At 40.1% G+C, this 27,468-nt stretch overlaps 1 non-coding gene across 1 annotated transcript; it reads right to left on the bottom strand.

Annotated features, from left to right (window-relative positions):
• Positions 1–4,754: 4,754 nt before the first annotated feature.
• trnar-ucu (transfer RNA arginine (anticodon UCU)) lies at positions 4,755–4,845 on the bottom strand. The gene is given in 2 exon segments: positions 4,755–4,790; positions 4,809–4,845. It is a non-coding gene; the product is annotated as a tRNA-Arg (tRNA).
• Positions 4,846–27,468: the final 22,623 nt, after the last annotated feature.

Here is a 27,468-nt window from a genome sequence, read left to right as displayed (position 1 = left end):
CAGCCAAACAGAAAAGGCTCCCTTTATTCTTAATCTTTGCCTCTTGCCAATCCATGCCTCTTACCGCTTTATCCATGCTAGAATCTTTCCTGTAATACCATGGGCTCATACCTTGTTAAGCAGCCTCACACGTGGCACCTTGTCAAAGTTAAAAGAAAACCCAGGTACACAACATCAACCAATTTTCTTTTGTCTATCCTGAATGTTATTTCTTCAAAGAATTCCAACAAATTTCTTAGGCGAGATTCTCCCTTGAGGAAACCATGTTGACTATGGCCCATTTTATTATGTGCCTCCAATATCCTGAGATCTTATCCTTAATAATTGACTCCAACATCTTCCCAACGACTGAGGTCAGAATACCTGGCCTATAGTTTACTTCCTTCTGCTCTCTCCTTTCTTGAAGAGTAAAGAGACATTTCTAATTTTCCAGTCTTCCGGAACCATTCCAGAATGTAGTGATTCTTGAATGATTATTACTAATGCCTCCACAATCTCTTCAGGCACCTCTTTCAGAACTCTGATGTGTATGCCATGTAGTCCAGTTGACTTATCCACCTTCAGACCTTTCAATTTCCCAAGAGCCTTCTCTGTAGTTATGGTTACTTCACACATTTCGGGCCTCCTGACTCCTGGAGATCCATCATACAGCTAGGAACTTCCACAGTGAAGAATGAAGCAAAATACTTATTCAGTTTGTCCACTATTTCATTTTTCCCTACTACTACCTCTCCAGCATTGTTATGAAAGCAAGTATCCATCAATTCAAGGACAATCAGGGACAAGCAATAAAGGCTTATCTTGATAATGATGCTCAAATCAATGTAAGTGGTTTCTCATCAAAGCTCTTTCCCACTGAACTTTTTTAGTATTTTTTAATGTCATTTACTTGGTCACCTTAACACAGCGCATTGGAGTTACCCACAAGCAGCTCTGATGGTGCAGTGATAAGGCTACTTCAATTGCATTCAGCATCCAGATCCGTTTCCCCTCCCTTCTGCATGGCTGAAACTGCACTGAATGCTGGAAATGATGTTTACATTGACCCGGAGATCGCAACATTGTAGAAATTGTAAGTTATTTTCTTCATGTCCATCTCTCTCTGACCTTTTATAAATGTGCCCTCTCATTTATATTCCCTCTTACTCTTCTGACCAAATATAATGTATCACATTTTTCATCTTCTAACCTTTTACCTATTTTAAATGCCAGCTGAAGTCTCCTTCAGATCCATTTATGACCCACAGTTCTCTTATGCTACAGACTTGGAAAGCTTTCCCAGCAAGTCCAAGTCTAAATATTAATATACAGTATACTAAGACGAGAGTTGTCCTAGAACTAACCTATTGGAATCCCAACTATCCGCTTCCCTCCAGTCCAAAAAAAACATTTTGCAACTATGATATTACCCATGACTTAGCCAATTTTCTATCCATGCTGCTGCTGGCCTTTTAACTCATGGTCTTTGGTCTTGATGAGAAGCCTACTATGTGCCCACATTACCAAATACTCTGCTGGTGCCCACTTTATTAACCATGTCTTCCTCATCAACTTTCATTGCTTCATCAAAAAATCTCTGGCAAGTAGATTTGTTTTGCCTTCAACAAATCCAGGTTGTCTAGTCAGCTGCTTATTCTGTGCCAGATTATTGCTTCTCAAAATTCCCTTATCACCAAGGATGCTGACTCTCCTGTAGTTACTGGATTTAGCCTTGGTACAATGTCTTGATGGAAGTGAAACCTTTGACGTATCCAGTCCTCAAGCACCAGCACTGAATCTATCAATGTCTGGGAAGTGTGCAGTCAGGGATTCTGCAATTTCCTCTCTTACTTCCCTCACCACCCTTGGATGCATTCCGTCTGATCCAAGTGATCTATCCATTTCATCCATAGCTAGATTTTCCTTTGCATCTTCTATCAATTCATACTCCAAGCAGATTCTGAACTACATCTTTCCCTGCTGAACCTCCAGCAATACTTTCTTCTTTTGCATAATATTCTTTAGACACCTTAACTATATTCTCTGCCTTCATGAGTAGGTTTTCTTTCTGGTCCCTAATTTGTCTCTCACCTCTCCTCTATAGTAATTTTCTTATTCAAATGCAGACTTTTTTTGGTATTCCTTTTGTTACCAGTATTTTCTCATGCTTTCTTCTTGCCTCCTTTTCCCTACTCATTTCTTCTATAATTGACCCAGTTTTCCTTTGTGACTGTTATCCATCATATGATCTTTTTTCTTTGCTCTCTTTTTCCTCCTTTATTGTTGATGACTGTAGCTTTGATTCTTCTATCCTTCTGTAATTAAAATGCCTCCACCTTTGCTCAATCAACGTACCTGGGCAAGATCTCATTTTATTGAAATTGTCCCTTTTCCCAAGATCATTCTTACATTGTATCATTACTTATATCCTTTTGCATGGTAATTCTGAACATGATATTATGATCTAATGATACTGCCTGACCTAATGACTGTTTCCAGCATTTTCTGTCTTTAATTGTATAATAATTTGATCACTACTTCCTTAATATTCACCCTTCCATCATGCCGGGAAACATGCTAATGTGGATGATCACACAATAAAGGGACACTGTTGATTCCAAAGAAAATTAAAGAGATTAATGGGCAGTTAGAATTAAATCAGAGATAAGTGCATGATGCTTCAGGGAAAAAGAATGTGAGCTATATAATCTGAATTAAAGCTGTCCTTCAAAGAAAACAAATACTTATCCTAGGCCAATATTATAACATTGCAATTTGTAACACATTTTCAGAATCCTGGGAGAATAAAAATATATTTTATGAATCGTTATCTAGATTATTAGCTCAATAAACTGGAATTGCAAATATATTTAAAGCTAATACTAAATAGTTATTTTGATAGAGAGGTTGGTAAATGGTGTTCAGTTTATTTCTTGATAACAAAGGTTGGCAGTTTATCAAAGTAAGTAAGTGAGCCAGGCAAAGATTCAGCTCTGCGGAATTATAATGAATGATAGTTTATCTGTCCATAAATTTGTCATCAATCGGTCTTTAAAGGCCATTGCCATTAAGCAAGCGTAGTCTCTATACCTTGGCAATAAACTGTTGACCAATCAAGAGGAATACAGAATCTCTGTCACACAAGAGGATTCTCAGAGGGTACTTCCAGAATTTATTTCATCCTTGGTGTGCTCTTCAGCTTTTGTTGAAAAGAAATTTCCATGGCTGACTGGTAAACATATTTTGATGGGAATGCTAACATGCAGCATGTCTCAAGCATGGAGTTGCAGCATTCACAGATGAAGTGGAAGTCTAAAAATATGTATTTATGTCACCTGAGGTGAGAGCCATCTTTTGAGAACAAAATAGAGTGGTGAGGGCCTAATTTATCCCCATCAGGAAAAACAATACATCAACAATGGCTTATAAAACAAAACATAGTGTAAATTCCTAGAGGGATAGGTGGTCCCTCTGGAGATAAGGGGTTTGCACTAGATTTGCCATGCCATCACTTCAGGAATTGTTGGTGATGTCATCAAGGTTCAAAGTTCAAAGCACATTTATTACTAAACTATGTATACTATACACAACTTTGAAATTCAGCTCCCTATAGGCAGCCACAAAATAAAGAAACCAGTTGAGAAAGGACTGTCAAAAACACAATTTGCAGTGAAAAACAAACAAATTGTGCAAATCGTAAAGTAAGCAAATAATATTCAGAACCGAAGTTCATGAAAATGAGTTCACAGCCAAGAATCCAGTCATCACTGCAGCCAGTCCAGGAACCCATTAGTTGCAGGTCACAGCCTCAGTTCAGCATAGGAATGGGTAAGCCTCACAGAGCAGTGACCTGACCCAACACCCGGTCCTTTTCAGTCTAGCCCTGTGCTTAAATGGTGCCAAACAGTGGATCGTTGCTCGCTCTCTGGCACTTTGATATCCTCTCAGGCCCAGAACCCACAGCCTCAATTCAGCACAATTTCAAATTTGGCCGAGTGATTAAATCTGTCAAACTTCAGCTTTTTCCTCACTCTTGAGCCCGGGCCCCGCTCCCTCGCCTCTGATATGCCATTTCAAATCTGCTCCAAGACTGCTCCAGCAACAGTCAAACATTTGCTCATTCTCCACTCTCAGGCCCAGGCCCCACTGCCTCAATTCAACATGCAACCATCCTGTGCATTTGAGTCTTCAGTTCACAATGCAAAAAATGCCAGGTTATACTGGCAGTTCAGAAGCTCTACTCCAAAAGAAAATGTATGAGTAATGAAGCAGTTAATATTTGTGTTTGCTGCCAGCAAGTTATTGCTGTGCTTCACCAGTACCATCCTAAACTAGATGAACTACCAATAGATACTAATATGCCTCCTTGCCAGTGCCTCCCTGTTGTCACTGTACCTACTGAAGACTATGTGCTAATCCTTTCTGAATGAAAATAATTTTGTAGTCCCACCTTTTCAAATCTGGATTTTTAGTTCCATTACAGAATTATACAGTATACTCTACAACTTAACCAAGAGGACCAAAACATACAGGTATAGAGTCAGCAGGACGTCATTCAGACCCTTGAGCCTGTTCCACCATTCATTAGTATCATGATTGATCTGATATTCCTCTTCTATTTTCCGCCTTTTTTCTATTACTATTGATTCCATTATTATAAGAGACCGTAAGACACAGGAGCAGAATTAAGACATTTGGCATTGAGTCTGCTCCGCCATTCAATCTTGGCTGATCCTTTTTTCCCCTCCTCAGCCCTGTGAGAAAATGTTAAATGATGACTCTGGTGGGACTCGAACCCACAACCTTTGAATTACTCTTCAGTTCACTCTTAGAAGTCCAACACGCTGTCCATTGCGCCACAGAGCCACACACATTACTGATTAGAAATACTGTACATTCCTTATCTTGAACATACAGCATTACTTTGCACCCCACCACATTCTGTAGCAAAGGGTTATAAAGACTCACAACCTTATGAGAGATTCTTTTCATTTCAATCTTAAATGGGCTTCTCCTCATGACTATGCCCACCAGTTCTTGATCTTGTCAATAAAAGGAATCACCTTCTTGGTACTTATCCTATCTGATCCCCTAAGAATCCTACACATTTCAGTAAGATTATTGATAATTTTTCTAAACTCTAAAAAGGATGTGCCAACATGTTTAACCTTGTTTCATCTGAGCACCCCACTGTAATAGAAATCATTCCAGAGAATATTTCCTAGGCTGTCTCCAATGAAATACTAGCTGTCTTTAAACATGGAAACTAAAAGATTTGCAGTACCCAATGCGGACTCTTATTAGGATGAATTATTAAGGAAGCAATAACAGCACATCTGGAAAATCATAATGCAATTGAACAGTGCACAGCTTAATGATTCCTTTATCTTTGTTAGAAAACAAAGATTCTGCTCATTTCTGAAATTGCCAGCAAATATAATGCTGCTCACTTTACATTCCTGACCAGTTCAAATGTTAACCCATCAGGGAAGCATGTAAACAGCAACAAACTTTGCAGTCAGTACTAACTTACTATGCACTTCTTCTGCCTTTGATGCTCCAGGTTAAAATATTAGATTTATATATCTGCTCCCATATATATATTATATATAGTTTGTTTAAGCATTTTTGTTTATTAAAAAATATTTATGGGTTATAAGTAAAAATATATTAATTGCAAATATTATTGCACTGCAATGTGATACACATACACATCACTTAAAATAAACTCATAGTTAGATCCACTTTTTGGACTCACATGTCTTTCTTTGAATTAATTTAATGTTTTGAAGTTACAAAACATAAGAGTTTATGATTGTCATGGTGAAGTGAACGGAATTGTAAGCTCCAGTACCCAAAAAGCATTGAAACTTGTAGGATCTGGAGAAATCAAATGGAGAAGTGATTGATGCAATCCCTGATATTCAGCAGCTTGGTGATCTGTCAATGTTCATTTTGAAATCTCTGCTTTGGAGGAAGAAAATCTCTGAAATGATTTGCACTAGCAAGATCAACTCTTGATAGATTGAATGAAATTGTTTTCCCCTTTTTAAAACTCAGTTCAGTTTACCCAGAAGAATGAGCAAATCATTCAAAAAGAAAGCTGACTTCAATATAAAATAATGTCAGCCAGATAAGAGATGATCGGTTTTAAATTTATAAAGTACAATAAAGCTTTAACTTTATTCCAGTTAGGTTAATAACTAGTCATTTATGTAGAGATATAATAGGGCAGCATGAATTACTTGTGTATTAAAATTATTTAAAATTAATTAAAAATATATTAAGTAATAAATATTGTTGTCTTTTGGACTAAAGCTCCAAATTCCATTTTGTTTTGATGAGATTTTGGTGGGTTTTAATGGCAAAGCACAATGTCAATGGTTGTGTGAAATCTGTTCTCTTTACATCAGGCCCATGGAGATGTCTTTGATCATTGAAGAGGAGAATGCCACTCTTCATGCATCCTCAAAGAGTTGTTTGAAGAAACAGTATGGTTATATTGAATTTCAGGAGTAAGATTGACATATGAGAGCATATAGTCACAGGTGACTTGCTGAACATTGAGAGGAGGAACTACAGTGTTGTTCCTTCGACTCTTAGAACAGTGAAAGACTGTACCTCCTGGGTGGCAAAGTAGCATAATGGTTAGCATAAAGCTTTACAGTACAGGAAACCCAGGTTCAATTCCCACCTTTGTAAGGAGTTTATACATTTTCCGCAAGCCACGTGGCTTTCCTCCAGGTGCTTCAGTTTCTTCACACAGTCCAACAACGTACTGGTTGATAGGTTAACTGGGCATTGTAAATTGTTCTGTGAGTAGGCTCGGATTAAATCGGGGATTGGTGGTTCGGCATGGCTCGAAGAGCCAGCAGGTCTTATTCTGCCCTGTATCTCAACAACTAAAAAAAAATCTCGCACATATGCTACCATTGTTTCAACCTCAAGAACTAAGGGTGGCTTGCCTGACAGATCCTGAGCTAGAGGTGTTTGTTCTTTTCACAATGGACTCAGAGAAATCTGAGGCAGACTCTGTTCATGATGGTAAAGTATATGAGCTAGAGCTCTACTCTCATTTGCCCGGCAGAGCAAAGAGCATTTCTCACATGATATATATCTCTGCTCCTGTAAGAGACCAATCAGCTAACTAGTTGCATTTCCCTATTCCTACCAAACAGATAGCCGCTAACATGTAGGATGCGTATCTTCTGTCAGAACAAGAGAACAGTAATTTAAAACAACCCCTGATATCACTGAAACATCCTGTGAAATCATGACCTTTCATCCTTGTGAGGGGTTTATCAATATCCGAGGAGCTAATAACTATCTCCTCCAAGCTCTTTACATGCTTCTTCCCCTTCCAGCAAATCGGGCTGTTCTCCTGCCATGCGTCTTGCATCTCTGTCCCCTCACAGGTCTCACTTCTACCACACAGCAGTTTCACAGAAGCTGCGGGGTGCCTTGCTTCTCCCCACCTGCCACGGGGAGCGGTCCTTGAAAGACTGGTACTCTTCCATGGTTCCCGCACCAACCAGTTGCAGTAGTTTATCCTGATCCCATGGGAATTCATCCAGGAAATGCATCAACACTTCCTTCTGGAGGTATAGCACACCAGCCCAGATGCACACATGCTTTTGAACAAATTCACAAAATGTTTATATGGTCTCTCATATTAGTTTTAGCAAAACACAGTATGACTTTTCAATGTTAACTTGGTGCAATCCATTTTCTAGTATTGTGTTATTCTATCTTGTCTTTTTAATAATTTAGATTATGGAGAAAATATTGTATTAACCACTGGGGAGACATTCTGGAGCCTTACTTGAAATGTTAAAATAAAGTGCAGTCTCTCTCAATCTATGGTATTGTTTAAAGATAAAAATTGCTTTACTTTCCAGGCCAATATTTATTCCCCAAACAACACCCCACCGTATCTTTGATATTTGTGGATCATTAAATACATCAAGATTGACAGTTGCATAAAACAAATACTACACTTAAGAAAGAATTTACCTTTCTGTAAAAATGCTCTGGAAAGTCTTGAGAACAAGGAAAGCAGAATGCAACCCAAAGAAATGTCTTAGCCCAAACCATCGACTGTTTACTCTTTTCCATAGATGCTGCTTGACCTGCTGAGTTCCTCCGGCATTTTGTGTGAGAATGCAAGTCTAGCTTCTTTCCTGCTTTCTACATGGCAAAGAGTTACAAGTGGCTAGAATCAGAATCAGAGTCAGGTTAACTATCACTAGCATACATCCCCTTCTCACAATTCCTCCGTCTCCACCACATCTGCTCTCAGGATTAGGCTTTTCTTTCCAGGACGAAGGAGATGTCTTCCTTTTTTAAACAAAGGGGCTTCCCTTCATCCACCATCAACTCTGCTCTCAAACGCATCTCTCCCATTTCCCGCACATCTGCCCTCACCCCATCCTCCCGCCACCCCACTCGGGATAGGGTTCCCCTTGTCCTTACCTACCACTCCACCAGCCTCCAGGTCCAACGTATAATTCTCCGTAACTTCCACCACTTCCAACGGGATCCCACTACCAAGCACAGCGTTCCCTCCCCCCTCTTTCTGCTTTTCATGGGGATCGCTCCCTATGTGACTCCCTTGTCCACTTGTCCCCCCATCCCTTCCCACCGATCTCCATCCTGGCACTTCTCCTTGTAAACGGAAAAAGTGCTATACCTGCTCTTACACTTCCTCCCTCACCACCATTCAGGGCCCCAGACAGTCCTTCCAGGTGAGGCGACACTTCACCTGTGAGTCGGCTGGTGTGGTATACTGCATCTGGTGCTCCCGGTGTAGCCTTTTATATATTGGTGAGACCCGACGCAGAATGGGAGACCGTTTCGCTGAACACCTACGCTCGGTCCGCCAGAAAAAGCAGGATCTCCCAGTGGCCACACATTTTAATTCCACGTCCCATTCCCATTCTGATATGTCTATCCATGGCCTCCTCTATTGTCAAAATGAATCCAAACTCAGGTTGGAGGAACAACACCTTATATACCGGCTGGGTAGCCTGCAACCTGATGGCATGAACATTGACTTCTCTAACTTCTGTTAATGCCCCTCGTCCCCTTCTTACCCCATCCCTGACATATTTAGTTGTTTGCCTGTTCTCCATCTCCCTCTGGTGCTCCTCCCCCCTTTCTTTCTCCTGAGGCCTCCCGTCCCATGATCCTTTCCCTTCTCCAGCTCTGTATCACTTTCGCCAATCACCTTTCCAGCTTTTAGCTTCATCCCACCCCCTCCGGTCTTCTCCTATCATTTCGCATTTCCCCCTCCCCCCACTACTTACAAATCTCTTACTATCTTTCCTTTCGGTTAGTCCTGACGAAGGGTCTCGGCCCGAAACGTCAACAGCGCTTCTCCCTATAGATGCTGCCTAGCCTGCTGTGTTCCACCAGCATTTTGTGTGTGTTGTTGTTTGAATTTCCAGCATCTGCAGATTTCCTCGTACTAGCATACATTGTAAGATTTGTTGTCCTTGCAGTAGTAGTACAATGCAAGACATAACAATAGAAAAAACTGTGAATTACAGTAAGTCTATAACTATATAAGATAGTTAAATTCAGCAAGTAGTGCAAAATTTGAAACAAAAAAGTAGTGAGGTAGTGTTCATATGTTCAATGTCCCTTTAGAAGATGAAGGGCAAAGGGGAAGAAGTTGTTCCTGAATCATAGAGAGTGAGCCTTCAGATTTCTGTACCTCTTCCCTGATGGTAACAATGAGAACAAGGCATAACTCAAGTGATGGAGATCCCTAATGATAGTCATCACTTTTTTGAAGCATTGGTCTTTGAAGATGTCCTAGATACTACGGAGGAATGTACGAGGGCTAATTGATAAGCTTGTGGCCTAAGATAGGAGTCAATTTTAGAAAACCTAGCACATTTATTTTTCAACATAATCCCCTCCTACATTTACACACTTAGTCCAGCGATTATTGAGCATACAGATCTTGGACCTCCAGAAAGTGTCCACAGCAGGGGTGATTGATAAGTTTGTGGCCTAAGGGAGAAGGACATGAGATATACAGCTCTCGTTACATGCACATGCAGTTCAACTCTTTGAGTGATTATGCAGAAAGTTTGAAGTTAAGAACTCATCAGTTAATAACTCATCAGGGTGATTGATAAGTTTGTGGCCTAAGGTAGAAGGAGATGAGTTATTAACTTCAAATTTTCTGCATGATCAAAGAGTTGAACTGCATGTGCATGCAACGAGAGCTGTATAACTCATCTCCTTCTACCTTAGGCCGCAAACTTATCAGTCACCCATCTGTGGACACTTTCTGGAGGTCCAAGATCCATATGCTCCACGACCGCTGGACTAAGTGTGTAAATGTAGGAGGGAACTATGTTGAAAAATAAATGCGCTAGGTTTTCTAAAATTGACTCCTTCTACCTTAGGCCATGAACGTATCAATCACCCCTCACGTACACTTAACAATGAAACAAGGAAGATTGAAATATGTCAGGTCAGAAGGATAAAGAGGGTAAAATTTATCTTGGCTGGTCCTGAAAAATTTATGCAGATACATCAATAGTTCATGTCAAATCCATTTATTTTCCCCTTTATCACTGGGAATTTGTTTATCACCAACTTTATCTTACTACCCCAGCACTGCTCATCAACAGCTGTTTTACATTGTTTTACTGTTAACAATGCAATTGTGATCAATTCAAATGACCGTGACACCAAAACCCATGCATAAGAGAAATAATTATAAGAATTCATGATGTTCTATTTATTAGTATGCTGCACACCTTACAGTTTGATGTCCTTGACAGACACTGTACATTGTTCAGCTCTGGCAGCCCACTGTATATTTCTGCTGCTGTCTGGGAGCTTGTTCCTTTGCTACGAGCATTCAGACAAGGCTGAAGCTGCAATTAGCTGACTGAGGTTGGAGTTTTAAAATGGTGATATACGAGAAATCAAAAGCTGCAGCTCCTTATACTGCACTCCCTCTAGCCTCTTACAGTATATCAACAAATACTGATTGATTATCTATTGTAGCTTTTTAACAGGCATTGCACACAAGCTAGATGCTGACAATACAATTATGTCTCTATACCTGCCTCAGCATGAGCCTTTAAACAATACACTGTAAGACAGATGGATTTAAAGTTATTAGAGTTGTGGATACTGCAGAACAAAGCAGATTGTACAGGTCATACTGCCATTAATATTCCATGTCAGTTCATAAAGACAGTGTGTGTTTGATAAACAGCAGTAATATTGAGAATAGCAATTCCCTCACTAGAATAAACAAAACTGGTTACCTACGAACAGGTAGCGTTCCAGTATGCTCCTGCTTTAGAATGTCCTTTTATAGTAAGGAGAGATGGGAAATCAGCATGTATTTGACTCTCCAATGCACATGGAAGACAACGGTACAACAGAGATACATATTAATTTGTGCTGAACAGAGAGTTGGAAGTCCAGGAATTTAATGCCATAGTGGATTGGTATGAAGTTATTAATCCATAGATCATGCAGCAATGAATGCCTCAAATCCATGAGTTCAAATCTCGTGTCTACAGCTGAGACACAGTCCAAAAGCAGGGTTTTGACTTGAAATGTCAAAGTTCAAAGTTCAAATTAAATTTATTGTCGAAGTGCAAATACAGTATGTCACCATATACAGCCCTGAAATTCCTTTGCTTGTGAGCAATCATAGTAACTACAAAAAACACAACAGAAGCAATGAGATACCTTATTTAAGAGAACTGAAGACAATCAATGTGCTTAAAAAAGCAACAAACTCTGTAAATATAAAAAAGAAGAGAAAGAAAAATAAATAATATTATTAATAAACAAATAAGCAGTAGACATTGAGAACATGAGATGAAGACTCCTTGAAAGTGGGTCCATAGGTTGTGGGAATATTTTAATGGTGGGGGCAAGTGAAGTTGAGTGAAGTTATCTCCTTTTGGTTCAAGATTCTGATGGTTGAGGGGTAATATTTGTTCCTGAATCTGGTGGTAGGGCTCTGAGGCTCCTTTACCTTCTTCATGATTGCATCAGTGAGAAGAGAGCATGGCCTGGATGGTGGTGGACCTTAATGGTGGATGCTGCTTTCCTGCAACAGCACTCCATGAAGATGAGTTCCTAGGAGGGCTTTACCCGCAATGGACTGGTGCACATCTATTACTTTTTGTAGGCTTTTCCATACCAGGACTGATGAAACCATTTAATATACTCTCCACCACACATCTATCTGTAGCATATGTGATTTGTAAACAATTCTTTCTGACTTGATTTTGTCGTGGTTTCTCGTGCCCCACAAATGACCAAGAGACGCAGAAGATTCTTCAAGAAGGGTTAAACTTTAATTTGCAAATCAAAGCTGAGACAGTCATTGAGCTAGTCGCTGTTTGCCCACCAATCCTCAGACCCAGCATTTCTTATAGTAATCTCCTGGTCCAGTTGTATTAGCATATGTAATCGATCTATAGTTGCGTATCACACGTACCACACGTACATCTTGCCCCTATTGTTTTTACCAATTGACAATCATGTTCTAATCTACATCTCTTAGCTACCTCTCATAAACACACCATTGTCTTCTACATTCTTAAGATTTCATTATCCTACTAAATTGAGTACATGCATATCAAATAGCAAGTTTCAAAACTGACTTCATAGTTTTGGTTACACAACAAAATTTATACTTTTATACTCCAATACTATGTAGTAGTTTGTGTGGTTTATTTGTGCTTTCTACTTTGTGATAATAAATTAGGCTTAAGCTATTCTGTTGTGCTTGAATGCTCATTATTACACATGGAAAGTAAATTACTTTCATCCCCATCCAAATGATCATCATGCCAGATCTTGGACACTTCAGTTGTTTGGGTCTGATGAATTCAGCCCATTACACTCCATTAAAAGTGGAGGTGGACAAGCAAGTCAAGTAGCATCACACCTGAGACTTAACAGGACCCCAGATGGATGAATAACTCTGATAGTTATTTTTTGGAATGGCAACAGATGTTCTGAGTATATGGAGTCTTCCCATAAGTTGGGAGAAGGTATTTGCTAAATTGTCCAAATGTTGTGTCACGATGCCTTAAGTATATAGCTTTTCCATTAAGAGTGATCATTTGCCTCAGGTAGGGTGAATGTTTACGATTTTGTGGAAGGTGAGTATTGAAACAGCTGAGCCCCCTGAGGAAAACAAGCAATTGCAATGTGTTGACCTCTTTAAGCTCCCAGAACACTGTTTTAGGTGACATAACATGAACATGACCACAGCATGCTGATTGCTCCAAGTTTAAACAGATTACCATGGCTGACGAGGATATCTGGTATGATGATCATCTGGATAGGGATGAAAGCAATGTACTTGAGGCTTGCCCACTCTGTCATGTAAAAGTTAAATAGGAATGTGGAACTGACGAACAAAGTCAAGTCCTAGCAACCGTCCCTACAACCACTGAGACCACAATCCAACACTACACTACCACCAGTTTACAGGATTTAGCCCAGTGGCTATGTCAATGGCCAGAGGAATTCTTGTTCAGTTGGCTACCTAGCCATGGCATTTAGGAGTATAGGTGGTTTTTTTAATGTGCATGAATTGATTAGTTAGGGTCTATAAGACCATGAAACCATAGGACATAGAGGCAGAATTAGTCCATTCAGCCCATCGAGTCCGCTCCACCATTTCATCATGGGTGATCCCAGATCCCACTCAACCCCATATACCTGCCCTCTCACCATAACCTTTGGTTCCCCGACTAATTAGGAATCTATCAATTTCCACTTTGAATATACCCACAGACTTGTTCTCCACCTCAGTCTGTGGCACAGCATTCTACAGATTCGTCACTCTTTGGCTAAAAAATGTCCTCCATACGTCCAATCTTGAGGCTGTGCCCTCTAGTTCTGGATACACCCCCCCCCCCCCCCCACAAGAGGAAACGTCCTCTCCACATCCACCTTGTCTAGTCCTTTCAACATTCGGTAGGTTTCAATGACATCCCCATGCATTCTTCTAAATTCCAATGAGTACAGACCCAAAGCTTCCAAACGCTGCTCATATGTTAACCCCTTCATTCCCAGAATCATCCTCGTGAACCTCCTCTGCACACTCTCCATTGACAACACATCCTTTCTGAGATAAGGGGCTCAAATCTGTTGACAGCACTCAAAGTGCAGCCTGACTAGTGTCTTATAAAGCTTCAGCATTAACTCCTTGTTTTTAAATTTGATCTTCCTTGAAATAAATGCCAACATCGTATTTGCCTCTTTCGCCACAGGCTCAGCGTGTAAGTTAACCTCCTGGGTCATTAATGACGGATCCATTGGTCCTGGATGAATTGTGGGCTGGTCAGGCTAATGGAGCTGAACGTTCCCTATGGGCAGTAGTCATACAAGCTGCTTGTCCTTGCTACTCTGCCCTTTGGATTGGGATGTATCTCATCCTCCTTGGACAACCCTCCTGGAGGCTGTTTCACGCCTCAGTGATGAGGCAGCACAATTTGCCATTTATAATAATAATGATACCTTTAATGGACCTGAGGCCGTCCCCGTGGAATGTGGACCCAATTGATGGCATGGGACTCTCTCATGGAGGGGCGACTCTATTATGGCCAGCTGAGGGTTGGGCTGTTGCAGCGACTAGGAGTTCATCAGCCCAGCTTGAAGGGTCAGATGTAGATTGGGAATGAGAACAGGCTAAGGCTGCTTTTAAACCCCAGCAACAGCGGGGGATGTCTGAGAGCACAACGATGTCTGAGAGCCAGGAATGCTCCAAAGCAATCATTTGGCTGTGCTTCATCAGTCAGTATCAAAGAGCCCCTCTTCCTGTCTTAGTAGAAAGGAAATGTTTCTGTCCCTACTGAAGGTAGGGCTGGAGAAGGAGGAAATTGACAGTGTACCTACTGGTGTTTTCTTTACGTGCTATACCGTGAACTTTGTGACCTAGATGGGCTGCATTCTTTAGCACAGATAAAGGGACCAGTCGCCCTTCCAGCCCCTATACTGCAATGTAATGTTAATCCCAAAAAGAAGAACATTCCCCAGTTATATCCAGACTGGTGTGAATTGCACCCTTGATGGTGAATTATTCAACCCATTGCCTAGGGGTATGGCCAGTGCTCCAGGACCACTGCTGTTGCTATAAGGGCAACTCATACTCACGGCCTCCCAGGGGAAGACCTGAGGCCATACATACCTATTAACACTTGGTGGTCACGTGGTAATAAGCAGCAGCCCTGATGGACACTGGGGCTGTGTTACCTTATTAAATTGGATCTATATGCAGGGGAGCAAGTATGTGTTCAGGGATATGGGGAATTGGTTCTGTATGCAGTATGAACAAAGGTCTGTCTCGCTATTATCTCTGGCGACAATAAACAGTCCATCAGGGTGTGTGTTCTGCAGTTTGCTAATAGCCCTATACAGTTCACAGAGTGCCTCCTTAGCATTAGCGCTGGGGGGAATGTAGACACCAACTATAAGGACTCCCGCAAGAATGACGAGTCAGCATACAGAGAGGAGGTGCAGCGACTAACGGACTGGTGCAGAGCCAACAACCTGTCTCTGAATGTGAACAAAAGAGATAGCTGTTGACTTCAGGAAGGCACGGAGCGACCACTCCCCGCTGAACATCAACGGCTGCTCGGTGGAGATCGTTAAGAGCATCAAATTTCTTGGTGTTCACCTGGTGGAGAATCTCACCTGGTCCTTCAACACCAGCTCCATAACAAAGAAGGCCCAGCAGTGTCTCTACTTTCTGCGAAGGCTGAGGAAAGTCCATCTCCCACCCCCCCATCCTCATCACATTCTATAGGGGTTTTTTGAGAGCATCCTGAGCAGCTGAATCACTGCCTGGTTCAGAAATTGCATCATCTCAGATCGCAAGACCCTGCAGCGGATAGTGAGGTCAGCTGAGAAGATCATCGGGGTCTTTCTTCCCGCCATCACAGACATTTATACTACACAGTGCATCCACAAAGCAAACAGCTTTATGAAGGACCCCATGCACCATTCATATAATTTCTTCTCCCTCCTGCCATCTGGGAAAAGGCATCAAAGCATTCGGGCTCTCACGACCAGGTTATGTAAGAGTTTCTTCCCCCAAGCTATCAGACTCCTCAATACCCAGAGCCTGGACTGACACCAACTTACAGCCCTCTACTGTGCCTATTGTCTTGTTTATTATTTATTGTAATGCCTGCAATGTTTTGTGTACTTTATGCAGTCCTGGGTAGGTCTGTAGTCTAGTGTAGTTTTTTTTTCTGTGTTGTTTTTACGTAGTTCAGTATAGTTTTTGTACTGGTTCATGTAGCATCATGGTCCTGAAAAACGTTGTCTCATTTTTACTGTGTACTGTACCAGCAGTTATGGTCAAAATGACAATAAAAAGTGACTTGACTTGACTTAACTATTGGTAAGGGTCCTCCTCGGTCTGGTCCCATGCTCATCTCCCAGGTATCTGAAAACATTTTGGGAATTGGTTTGTTAGTAGAAACATCTATCACGAACCCTTTGGCAAATTTGTTTTTGGTATTAGGAAGGTGTTCGATTTTGGTTGGAATGGCAAAGTATGAACCTGTCTTTATGTCCTCACCTTTGTAAATAGTAGCTACCAAGCAATATCATATCCCTGGAGGGCATAATAAAATCAATAAGGCAGTTGAGTCCTTCTTAAACCTAGGGGTTCTTCATCCTTCCTCATCCCCTTGTAATAGTCCTGCTTGGCTGGTTCAGAAACCTGATACTTCAGGTGCATGACCTTTGATTATCTCCAGTTAAATCAGTTTGCTCCTCTGCTGGCTACAACTATTCCAGATGTGTGACCCTGATTGAGGGCACTTCTAGCAGGTCTGATGGTTATTATGCTGTAATGATTTGGCTAATGCTTTCTTCTCCATCCCTATTGCTGAGCAATCCGAAGATCAATCTGCTTTCACATGGAACAACCTGCAGTACACCTTTACACAGCTTCCACAGGGATCCGTCCATCAATGTACTATTTTCCATAGTGTGGTAAATCCACAGGGTTTATGTGAATATGTCCTATTCCCCGCATTAAAGTATCTCACTATAAAGATAATGTGCTATTGTGGGGTTCTTCTGAAGAGAACACCCAAGCTCGTATAGCTGATCCCCTAGTAGGCTCAATAACAAACTGCTTGATAAAGCCATCTCGTAGGGATTCAACAGACTCACTCTCTTGGGATCCATTACCAATCTCATTTTCCCAATTGACCTGTATGTTGAAATCTCCCTTGAATATTCTAACATTGCCCTTTTGACTCACCTTATCTATTTTCCATTGAAATCTGTGGACTACGTCCCAGCTACTGTTGGGAGGCCTGTATATAGCTACCATCCTGGTTCTTTCACCCTTTGCAGTTTCTTAACTCAACCCACAAGGATTCAACATCTTCCGATCCTATGTCACATCTTTCTACTGATTTGATTCCATTCTTTACCAGCAGAGCCAGAGCACCCCCCTCTGCCTGCATTCCTATCCCTCCAATACACAGATATCCCACCTCTCCCAGAAGTTCCGGGAGTCTCCCGCATATTGATAGCGGCTCCTTGACGCCCGCAAATTATATACAATATCCCAGAAATGGATTTTTTTTTAGAGCAAGTGAGAGGGGGAGAGGGAGAGAGAGCGAGAGTGAGAGAGAGAGTGAGAGAGAGAGAGAGAGCAAGAGAGAGAAAGCGAGAGAGCGCACCATGGCAGAGTGTTCCAAAAAAAGAAAATATAAAACGTACTTCACCCCAGACTACACTAAAGTGTACTCCTGCCTAATAAGGGTCCAAAATAATGACAGTGTTGCTCGCTGCACTGTTTGCAACAGTGACTTTTCCATAGCCTATGGTGGGTTAAAACATAAAAGACATGTTGAGGTGAGTTTAACAGGTGTCATTCGTTCATTAGCATAGCTAACATTATTTAAACTAGCTGGCTAGCTGTTAAGGAGTTACTCTATTGCAGACATCCCACCTCTCCCAGAAGTTTTGGGACTCTCGCAAATTGATGGTGCTACCTCCCTGAAATGAGTTTTTGCAGGGTGGGATGTTTGAATACAACATGCAACCTTGGACATATAGCTCCCAACTAAAATCACCCTTCAGCCATGATTCATTGATGGCCACAAGATCATCCACCTTATTTCTTACACTCCATGCATTGAGATATAATACTTTGAGTACTGTATTTGCTACCCTTTTTGATTCTGCATTCTTAATGCACTAATACTCAGCCTGCAGTTTTGTCCTATCATAATGTTCTGCTATAGTATACTGTTAATATAATATCTAATACTGTTGTTTCTAACAGGGCAAACAGACAGCAAATCTACTAGCAACAGCCCAAGAATCGGTATAAGTATGAGCTGCTTTAGTTTCATGCATGATGACAGTATGCACTGCTACAAGTTCTGCATGTAGACTTGGTCCATCAGAGCCTTCTTTCTTCAGGACTTGTTAGGTGAGAGGATTAAAGGTAGTAACCCTCCAATAATGAAGACCATTCTTCCATATTGCAAAACCATTGGTAAACTAGGTACGCTGCTGCTGAGCAGGAATCAGAAGATCAAAAGGAAAGGCCTGCACACAGACGAAGCTTCAACCAGAGTAGCTTCAGGCATGGCTGGCATAACCTGAGGGGGCTCAGTAACCAGTTCAAGTATTTTTCCATCCAGTCCCTTTGGTGTTCATTCAGAAATATATCACTTCCACTTGACGATTGAACTCGTGACAATTATTGTTTCAGAAAAGGTTGTAATTTGTGTGATATATGCTAATTGCATACTTACGGCAGGCCTGTAAGTATGAGGGAGAGCTGTACACCTAGAATGACTGGTCTCAGATGACATTTTTTTATGTAAAACAAGTGCCAAATTGGTTGTTATCTGACTCTTGCATCCCCCATCACAATGTAGCGTTTTTACATCTTGTTTAACTTGTTTGAATTATTTACAAGGTGTTGTCCGTGTCCTGTGGGGATGAGAACATACCTTTAAATGTGATTGTTGAGGTTAAACCTTGGATCTGTATAATGTCTCATATTTTAATAATCATGATAACATTAGTTTTAATTATGCAAGGGATATTAATATGAATTCCTCATTTTAAGCAGAAGGAAGAGCTATATGAGCTTCTAACTTGGCAGATATTCAAGGGGTGGAATGCAGTATTTTTTAATTTGGAAGCAATGGGTGAATGTCTCTCAGGTCAATGATCATCTAACACTTTCTGATCTTGTAGTGTGTGAGGTCTATAGAGTAACCTTTAAAATGCGAATGTGTGTCCAGATTGGATTTGTTGTTTATATGTGTAAACTTCAATGTACTTTTGTAGGCCCGAGGAATACTGTGTATCTGGACATGAAGACATGAGAACAAAAGTGCAAGGAGTCTGCCTGTCTCTTGATGACTGTTTATAAAACCTGGGTATAAATTGACTTGTTTTCCAGAATTTCTTTGTACTACCCAGGCCAGGATCATGATCAGAGATCCCCTGACAGCAAGAACCAAGTGGTGACTAAGAATCATAAGCCCAGAAAGCTTTGTGCCTTGCTATGTAGTATTTTGTTTAGTTTATTTGTGTTTTGTATTTTATAATAATAAGTTAGGCTTAAGTTACTTTGTTTTGCATGTACCCTTATTTCCACATCTCCTGGACATTCAGATTGTTGGGTCTGATTAATCAAGACCATTACAGCATCGATAAAAGTTTGTCAAAGTTTTAGATGACATGCTTCTAAGAAAATAGAAGCAGTGCCGTGCTTTCTTTATAATGGAAGTAATGTGCTGGACAGATCCTCTAAAATGATAAACAGAGGAATTTAAAGTTGATGACTCTCTCCACCTCTGAGGAATGGCTCATGGACATTCAATTTCCTCCTCCTGAAGTCATCATTTATCTCTTTTGTCTTGCTGAAATTGAGGGAGAGGTTGTTGTGGCACCACTCAGCCAGATTTTCAATTTCTCTCCTATATGCTGATTCAACATCACTCTTGATTTGACCAAGTCTGTATTGTCATCAACTTAAATATGGCATTGGAGCTGTACTTAGCCTCACTGTCATCAGTATAAAGTGAGCTGTGCAGTGGGCTAAGCACACAGCCAAGTGGTGCACCTGTGCTGAGGTAGTTTCTGGAGGAGCTGTTGCTGTCAATCCAAACTGAATGGGGTCTGCAAGTGAAGAAATCAAGGATCGAGTTGCACAAAAAGGTATCGAGGCCTAAGACTTGAGGCTTATTGATTAGCTTTGAGAAGCTGATAGTATTGAATTTTGAACTGTAGTCAATGAAGAGCAACTTGGTGAATGCAGGTTTGCTGTCCAGATGTCCCAGGACTGAGTAAAAAAAACAATGAAATGGCATCTGCTGTTGATCTGTTGACAAGTTGCCTCTCAGGTAGGAGTTGATATGTTCCATCACCAACTTCTCAAAACACTTCATTACCATGGATATGTGCTACTGGACAATAGTCAATGAGTCTGGTTATCACGATTTTCTTAGGCACTGGTATAACTGAAGCCTGTTGAAGCAAGTGGGTAGCTCAGACTGACTAACTGAGAGGTTAAAGATATCGGTGAATGCTCCAGCCATTTGACATTTCTGTTCTTCTCATAGACGCTGCTCAGTCCTGCTGAGTTCCAGCAGCAGTTTGAACTCTGTTATACACTCAAAGGAATTTAAATTGGCTATATCAATCCAGGTGTGTGACTTGCAACAGTAATGGTGTCCATGAAACAACTGGACATTTGCAGAGATTCATCTGGTCCACTTACATCCGAGATATGCCTTCTTTACGCATCTATCATAACAATTGACTCTTAAGTACTTCTAAAATGGCTACTTCAGCCAACCAGTTCAAAACTCAATTATTAATTGGTAATAGGTCCAGCCAATGATGCCCAAAATCATTGTAAATTCCTTGTATGTGCATAGGTACTTGGCGATTAAAGTCTGATTCTGATAAAAAGAACCTCTCCCTAGCTATGAGAATATTTCAAGCCAGTAGCAAAATATCATTTAAATGTGAATGTATCCTGCAGTAAAAATGTACAGGCTGATTACCATAGAAGTTAAGGCTTTCCTCTGGTTGTTGCTGGTGCATCGTGACAAGCAATGAAGAATTTATCTGATTGTTATTTTCATTTTGATCATAAGCCTATCATTCGTGATGTCATTTGCTTGTCATGATGAATGAACAAATCCTTCACGATAGGCTTACAAAGTCAATGCAACAGCAAGAGGATTTACTTTCCCCCTAGGATTCAATGATTCAACTGACGTGCATGGCTCCTGAACAAATGATCTTAAAAAGGACAACAGACTACTCCGAGACTTGTGTTTATACGCGGAGAAACTGAGGCATTTGTTTTATTCAACTTACTGTCTGAAGAATGCGACATTAACAAACCATACAGAAATGATAATCACCAGGTTGATATTTAAATTGTTGCATTGCTGAGCAATGCTGCTATACTCATTTCAAAGGATCGTGACATTATTAGCAAAAGGAACTAAGGAAGTAACTATTAGTGTTCAAAATATTTGGTTAATACTTTACTCCTTAACATTTTGTGAAACTTCCATTTGGATGGTGTGATATAAATCATACATGAAACTTCACATCTCAAAATTCACACCTCAATCTCCACACCTCAAATTTCACACCTCATATTCACACTTCAAACTCCACATCCCAGACTCAATCCCTTAAACTCCACACCTCAAGCTCAACCTCTCAAATTCCACACTTCAAGCTCCACACCTCAAACTCCACATGTCAAATTCCACCCCTCAACTGCACACCTCGAGCTCCACTTCTTGAGCACCATTCCTCAAAATTCACACTTCCAACTCCACTCCTCAAATGCCACTCCTTAAATTTCACACCTCAAGCTCTTCTCCTCAAACTCCACACCTTGAAATCCACAACTGAAATTATACAAAACCAGTTCCATCTCCCGTTGATGTAATTGAATCTGTTCTTTGGAGGCAGCACAATCAAAGAGATTAAAATGTGTGTCATCTGTGTTCTGTGGACCTCTAGAGGCCAGTGATGCAAGACTGTAGAGAAACAAACAAGATACTGGAGGATCTCACTGGATTCGGCAGCATCTGTGGAGAGAAATGAACAGTCAATGTTTTTGGGTCAAAAAGAAATTCAAAGTTCAAAGTTCAAAGCAAATTTATTATCAAAGTATGTATAGGTCACCATATCCTACTCTGAAATTAATTTTCTTGCAGGCAGTCACAGTGGAACCAAGAAATATAATAGAATCAATGAAAACTACGCACTAAGACTGACAAATTACCAATGTGCAAAAGAAGACAATCTCTGTAAATGACTAAGTAAATAAATGGATGAATGAATAAATAAATAAATAAATAAACAGACAGATAACTAGATAGAAAAATAAAAAAAACAAATAATCAAACAAACACATAAATAAATAGTTAGCCTGAATGAATAAATAATACTGAGAATAAGAGTTGTAGATTCCTTAAAACTAATCAGTCAACTCCAAGTCCTGAGCTTCAATACCCCTTTGTGCAATTGGATTCTGTGTTTTCTCAGTTGCAGACCCAGTTCAGGCTGCCTAAAACATCACCTCCACAATCTCATGGGCACAGGAGCACTGCAGGGATGTGTATTTAACCCCCGGCTCTACTCGCTTTACACCTATGACTGCATGACTAAGTACAGCTCCAACACCATATACAAGTTTGCTGATGGCACCACTGTTGTGGACCATATCAAAGTTGATGGTGAATCAGCATACAGAAAGGCGATTGAAAATTTGGCGGAGTGGTGTAATAACAACAACCTCTCACTCAATATCATTAAGAACAAGGAACTGAATGCAGATTCCAGGAGAGGGAAGCAGAGGTCCAAGAGTCAGTAATCATTGGAGGGTCAGAGGTGGAGAGGGTCAGTCATTTTAAATGCTGGGTGTCATTATCTCAGAGGACCTGTTAGGGACACGTCATATAAATATAATTGCAAAGAAAGCACAACAGCACCTTTATTTCCTCAGATGTCTGCCAAGATACGGCATGACATCAAAAACCTTGGAAAACTTCTCTAGATGTGTGGTGGAAAGGGTGCTGCTGTCTGGCTGCATTATGGCCTGTTTTGGGAACACCGATGCCCTCAAGAGGAAAATCCTACAAATGTAGTGGATTCAGCCCAGTACATTACAGGTAAAACACTCCAACCATTGAAATGTTACCGTAGAAGAGCAGCATTCATTATCAAAGATCCTCACCACCCAGGCCATGCTCTTTTCTCACTGCCACCATCAGGTAGAAGGTACTCACCCCATTAGGTTCAAGAACAGTTACTACCCTTCAACCATCAGGCTCTTGAACAAAAGTGGATAACTGCTCATTTAAGGACTTTTTTAAAATCTTGTTACTGTACTTCATGCTTGTTATTTAATGCTATTTATTTATTATCTGTATTTGCAGTTTGTTTACAGTTTACAGTTCCTGATGTTTACAGTTTACAGATCCTGTTTAGTTACTGTTTTATAGATCTTCTAAGTATGCCCGCAGAAAAATAATCTCAGAGTTGTATATGGTGTCATGTATGTACTCTAATAATAAATTTTACTTTCAATGTTGAGTTTAAACTTTGAAAATGAGTCCTTAGTTTGTGGAATCTGTTCAAAGTTAAGACGAGTGTTAAGATGAGAGAAGTTACCTACAAATAAAAACACAAAATGCTGGCAGAACTCAGCAGGCCAGGCAGCATCTATGGGAGGAGGTAGTGACGACGTTTCGGGCCGAAACCCTTCCTCGTCTGCAGATTCACTCGTGTTGCCCTTGAAGTTACCTACGCTGGTTTAGGAGCCTGATTGTTGAAGGGTAATTATTGTTCCTGAATTTGATAGTATGGGACCAAAGTCTTCTGTGCCTGCTGTCTGATGGTGACAGTGAGAAGAGAACATGGCCTGTATGGTGTAGGTCCATGATGCTGGATTATGCTTTCTTTTGACAATGCTGATGGTAGAAGTGTTCACTACCTAAAATTTTGAGATACCAGAGTGAAATTTACTCATACAGAATTCATCAGGGCAAAGTATAGATGAATCACTAAAAAATGTGAAAGGAACAGTGAATGTTGTCAAGTTCTATTTTTAGTCGCTCAAAGCAATAAGATTTGGACCTGATGTGACTGCATCGATTGGGTTGTGAGTAATTCTTCGTCTGTGAGGCAATTTGTCTGATGAAAGGCTTTGTGGGAGCCACAGTATCCATGGGCAGGTCCTTAAGGTGATGGCTTACCTTCGGTCCACTTCCACTCAGTCACAGCGTTTTAGTTCATTACTTTCCAGAACTCCTTATGCACCACCTGCCTCTCATGAGAAATCTTGAATCCCATTGTCGTCCCTGATAGCCACACTTCTGCAACCCTTTCCGAAACCAGAAAAATGTCTTGCAGATGAAGAGTGTGGCGATGTTGCACTCTGAGAAGTCTGCTCACAAATCCTCAGACAGGAATGGTAAAGGAGGGACCAGTAGACAGTACATCCAATGAGACTAAGGACCTTGGGGGCAGTCAGGTTGAAGAGGTGAAATACTCCAGGAGCATAATCAGCTTATTCAATAGAGGCTTGATGTAACAGCATATACAATCACTGAAATGTTGCAATTTAGGGATATTATATAGAATTTAGGTATAAATAGAATTTATATTGATATGTCACCTTCAAAGAGCATTTTGACGAAACATGATATGTGGGAATAAAGTATCAATGTAAGTATTCAAAAATCTGTTCAAAAAGATTTTTAAAGACATCTTTGTGTAACGGGAGAGTTTAGGAAGGGAGATATAGACCTTACTTTCACAGTAGGTGGAGGCATGCCTGTCAAAATAGTGCATGGAACTTGATATTAAGGAGGTCCTAACTAGTTTTTCCTTTTTTGAGGAAGTAGAGCAAGTAGGTCTCTGCTAAAAGTATGTGTTCTTATGGGTACTTAGTTGCTTGCCAATGATTGAATAAAATTGTTTAACAATTGCAAACTGAATAGAATCTAGTATGATATTCTGGCATCTACTGAAGTTTCAAAAAATTAAAAAACTGTCAATCTATGAATAGATTTATCGATCAACTGGATTTATGAGCATAACTCCTGTCAATATAAAAATTCATTCATTACTATGTTTTATTCTATTCATTGGTGACACACATTTTAACTGGTTATTGTTGAAGATGAGAATATTCTTCAGTTCATGATCGGAATACTATTTAGTATTTTTTTCTGAGCTCAAGCTGGTAAAACCAGAGGTACAAGTATCGCCGAGCACATTCAATTGGTAGCAACTTTTGGACTATTTAGGTGGTGTTTAGTATTGTGGCTTTCTGAAAATTTACAGAGATATTGCTGTGTAGCCCTAATTGGTTAATGCTATTGTGCAGTGCCTTGGAGATGATACTAGTTGTAGATGCTGCTATTGGGACAATGTTCCTGTTCAAAAGTCCTTCAATTTCCTCTTTTAATTCCGCATATTTCTGGGGGTTTGCACTTACTAATTTCTGTAAATTATGTGTGTTTTGAATGAACATATCCATTCAGTAAGTTGTTCTTGCTTGTTTATTCTGTATTATTATGTCCAGATGGTTATTACGGATTGTCCTATCTGTAATAACTAGTTCATAATACTGTTTGTGGTATTTCGACTCTAAAACTGGACCAGGCCTGTATTCATAGTCAGGTGTGATTTATTTTATAAGTTTGTAATTTAAAACAAGATCTTGATGAATGCTGTTTGTCACTTGATTGTGCCAGTGTAAGTAATTAAATAAAGATAAACCGCTGAAGGATCCTGGAATGTGTTGGATTGTAACTGGCTTTTCTTGGCATTTTCTACATTCATCATCTTAATTTGTTGGTCTTTTATTACGTGGTTTTGATTTTTTTGTGTGTGTTAACCACCTCATTCTGTATTTCCACAAGGAAACCTTCTGTTTCCGGGAAGAGGTCTCTCACGCTGAGCAAGGCGTTCAACACTTCCTGTTGACACCTAGTCTGTTCGGATTGTGGGGATGTCTTTCTTGGAGGGTCATCCTCTTCCATTGATTAACCTCTTCTTCAATAGTGATAATGTCTTCATTTTTATTATCATTATTTGTATTTTTTGTATTTGCAGTTTGCCTTCTTCTGTACATTGTTTGTCAGTCTTTAAGCGTAGGCTTCCATTGATTTTACCACATTTCTTTGTTGTAGTGTGAATTCCCCCAAGAACATAAATCTGAGAGTGTACAGAGACAGATATGTACTTGGACAATAAACTTACTTTGAACTTTGGAGACCCCTCCACTCTTCAGCTGTGCAATTGTGGAAATGCTTCTGGAGGTATAAAAATATTGACCTCAATTAGGCAAATGAAAACTGAGATATGTAGATGTTTTAAAATAAGTAGAAGTTTATAAGTGCCAGACTCCCTGATTTCACTTCTTGAATCAGACTACATCAGGAGACTGTCAGATATATTTTTGTTTAAGTGATTTCTGCCAGCATGACCAAGTTTGACCATGAAAATTACTTGCATTATATATTAGAAACCATGTCCTCATTGAAGCATTTTATATATGTAACGGATAAATTAATAAATCATCTCTTACGTAATAAGAGGTGTCAAATTTCATACCTTTCTTAGCTGCTGTTGTTATCTATAATTATAGGTTCTGCTATTCTGCAGAATGAATCATTGTGTGCATGTAATTACATTCCTAATTCTTTTGATAGCACCAAGTAAATCTGTCCTGTATGAATTAATCATCTATTCACTGGTTATGATTGGACAATGCTGCTTGGCTGAGGTGGGTGACTCTTACATGAATTACATTTATGCTTATTTGAGTTATTTCTTCACACTACTGAAAAGGCCTGAAATGGGCAGAATGCACAGATCAGTAAGTCGTGACTGAAACAATTGCAGTTTAACTTTGGTGCTGTAATTGGTGCCAAATTTAATTACGATAAATACTTTTTTTTTCAAAAGAAAATCAGCGAGAATTGAAACAGAAAACACAATGGAAGTTCAACCAATTTGTTCAGCTACAAGATTAATGGTTAATGAAACGTTTTGAATATGGAAAAGAATTGACACCTAAGACAACTCTAAGTAAAAACATCAATGTTCTGCATCAATATCAATATCAATATGATCAATATCATATCCAATTGATATGATCAATATCATATCCAATTGTGAATGATGATGAACAATGAGTAGCTGAAGAGTGGAAAAGTCTCGAAGCATATGCCTATTCTCAACAATGGGCAGATTCAGGATGTGGGTACTGAAGACACAGCTAAAGCATTTGCACCATTAAATAAGATGCTGAAGGAACTCAGTGGGTTAGACAACATCTGGAGACAGAAATGGGAAGTTGGCATTTGGGGTTGAGACACATCATTGGGACTGAAAGATAAGGGCAGAGAGCCAGTATAAAAAGTGAGGGGAAGGGATGGAGCA

This window comes from Hemitrygon akajei, chromosome 7 (assembly GCF_048418815.1).
Source record: "Hemitrygon akajei chromosome 7, sHemAka1.3, whole genome shotgun sequence".
Lineage (NCBI taxonomy): Eukaryota > Metazoa > Chordata > Chondrichthyes > Myliobatiformes > Dasyatidae > Hemitrygon > Hemitrygon akajei.
The sequence above is the reverse complement of the archived record's forward strand: the minus strand, read 5'-3'. Positions and strand labels throughout refer to the sequence as shown.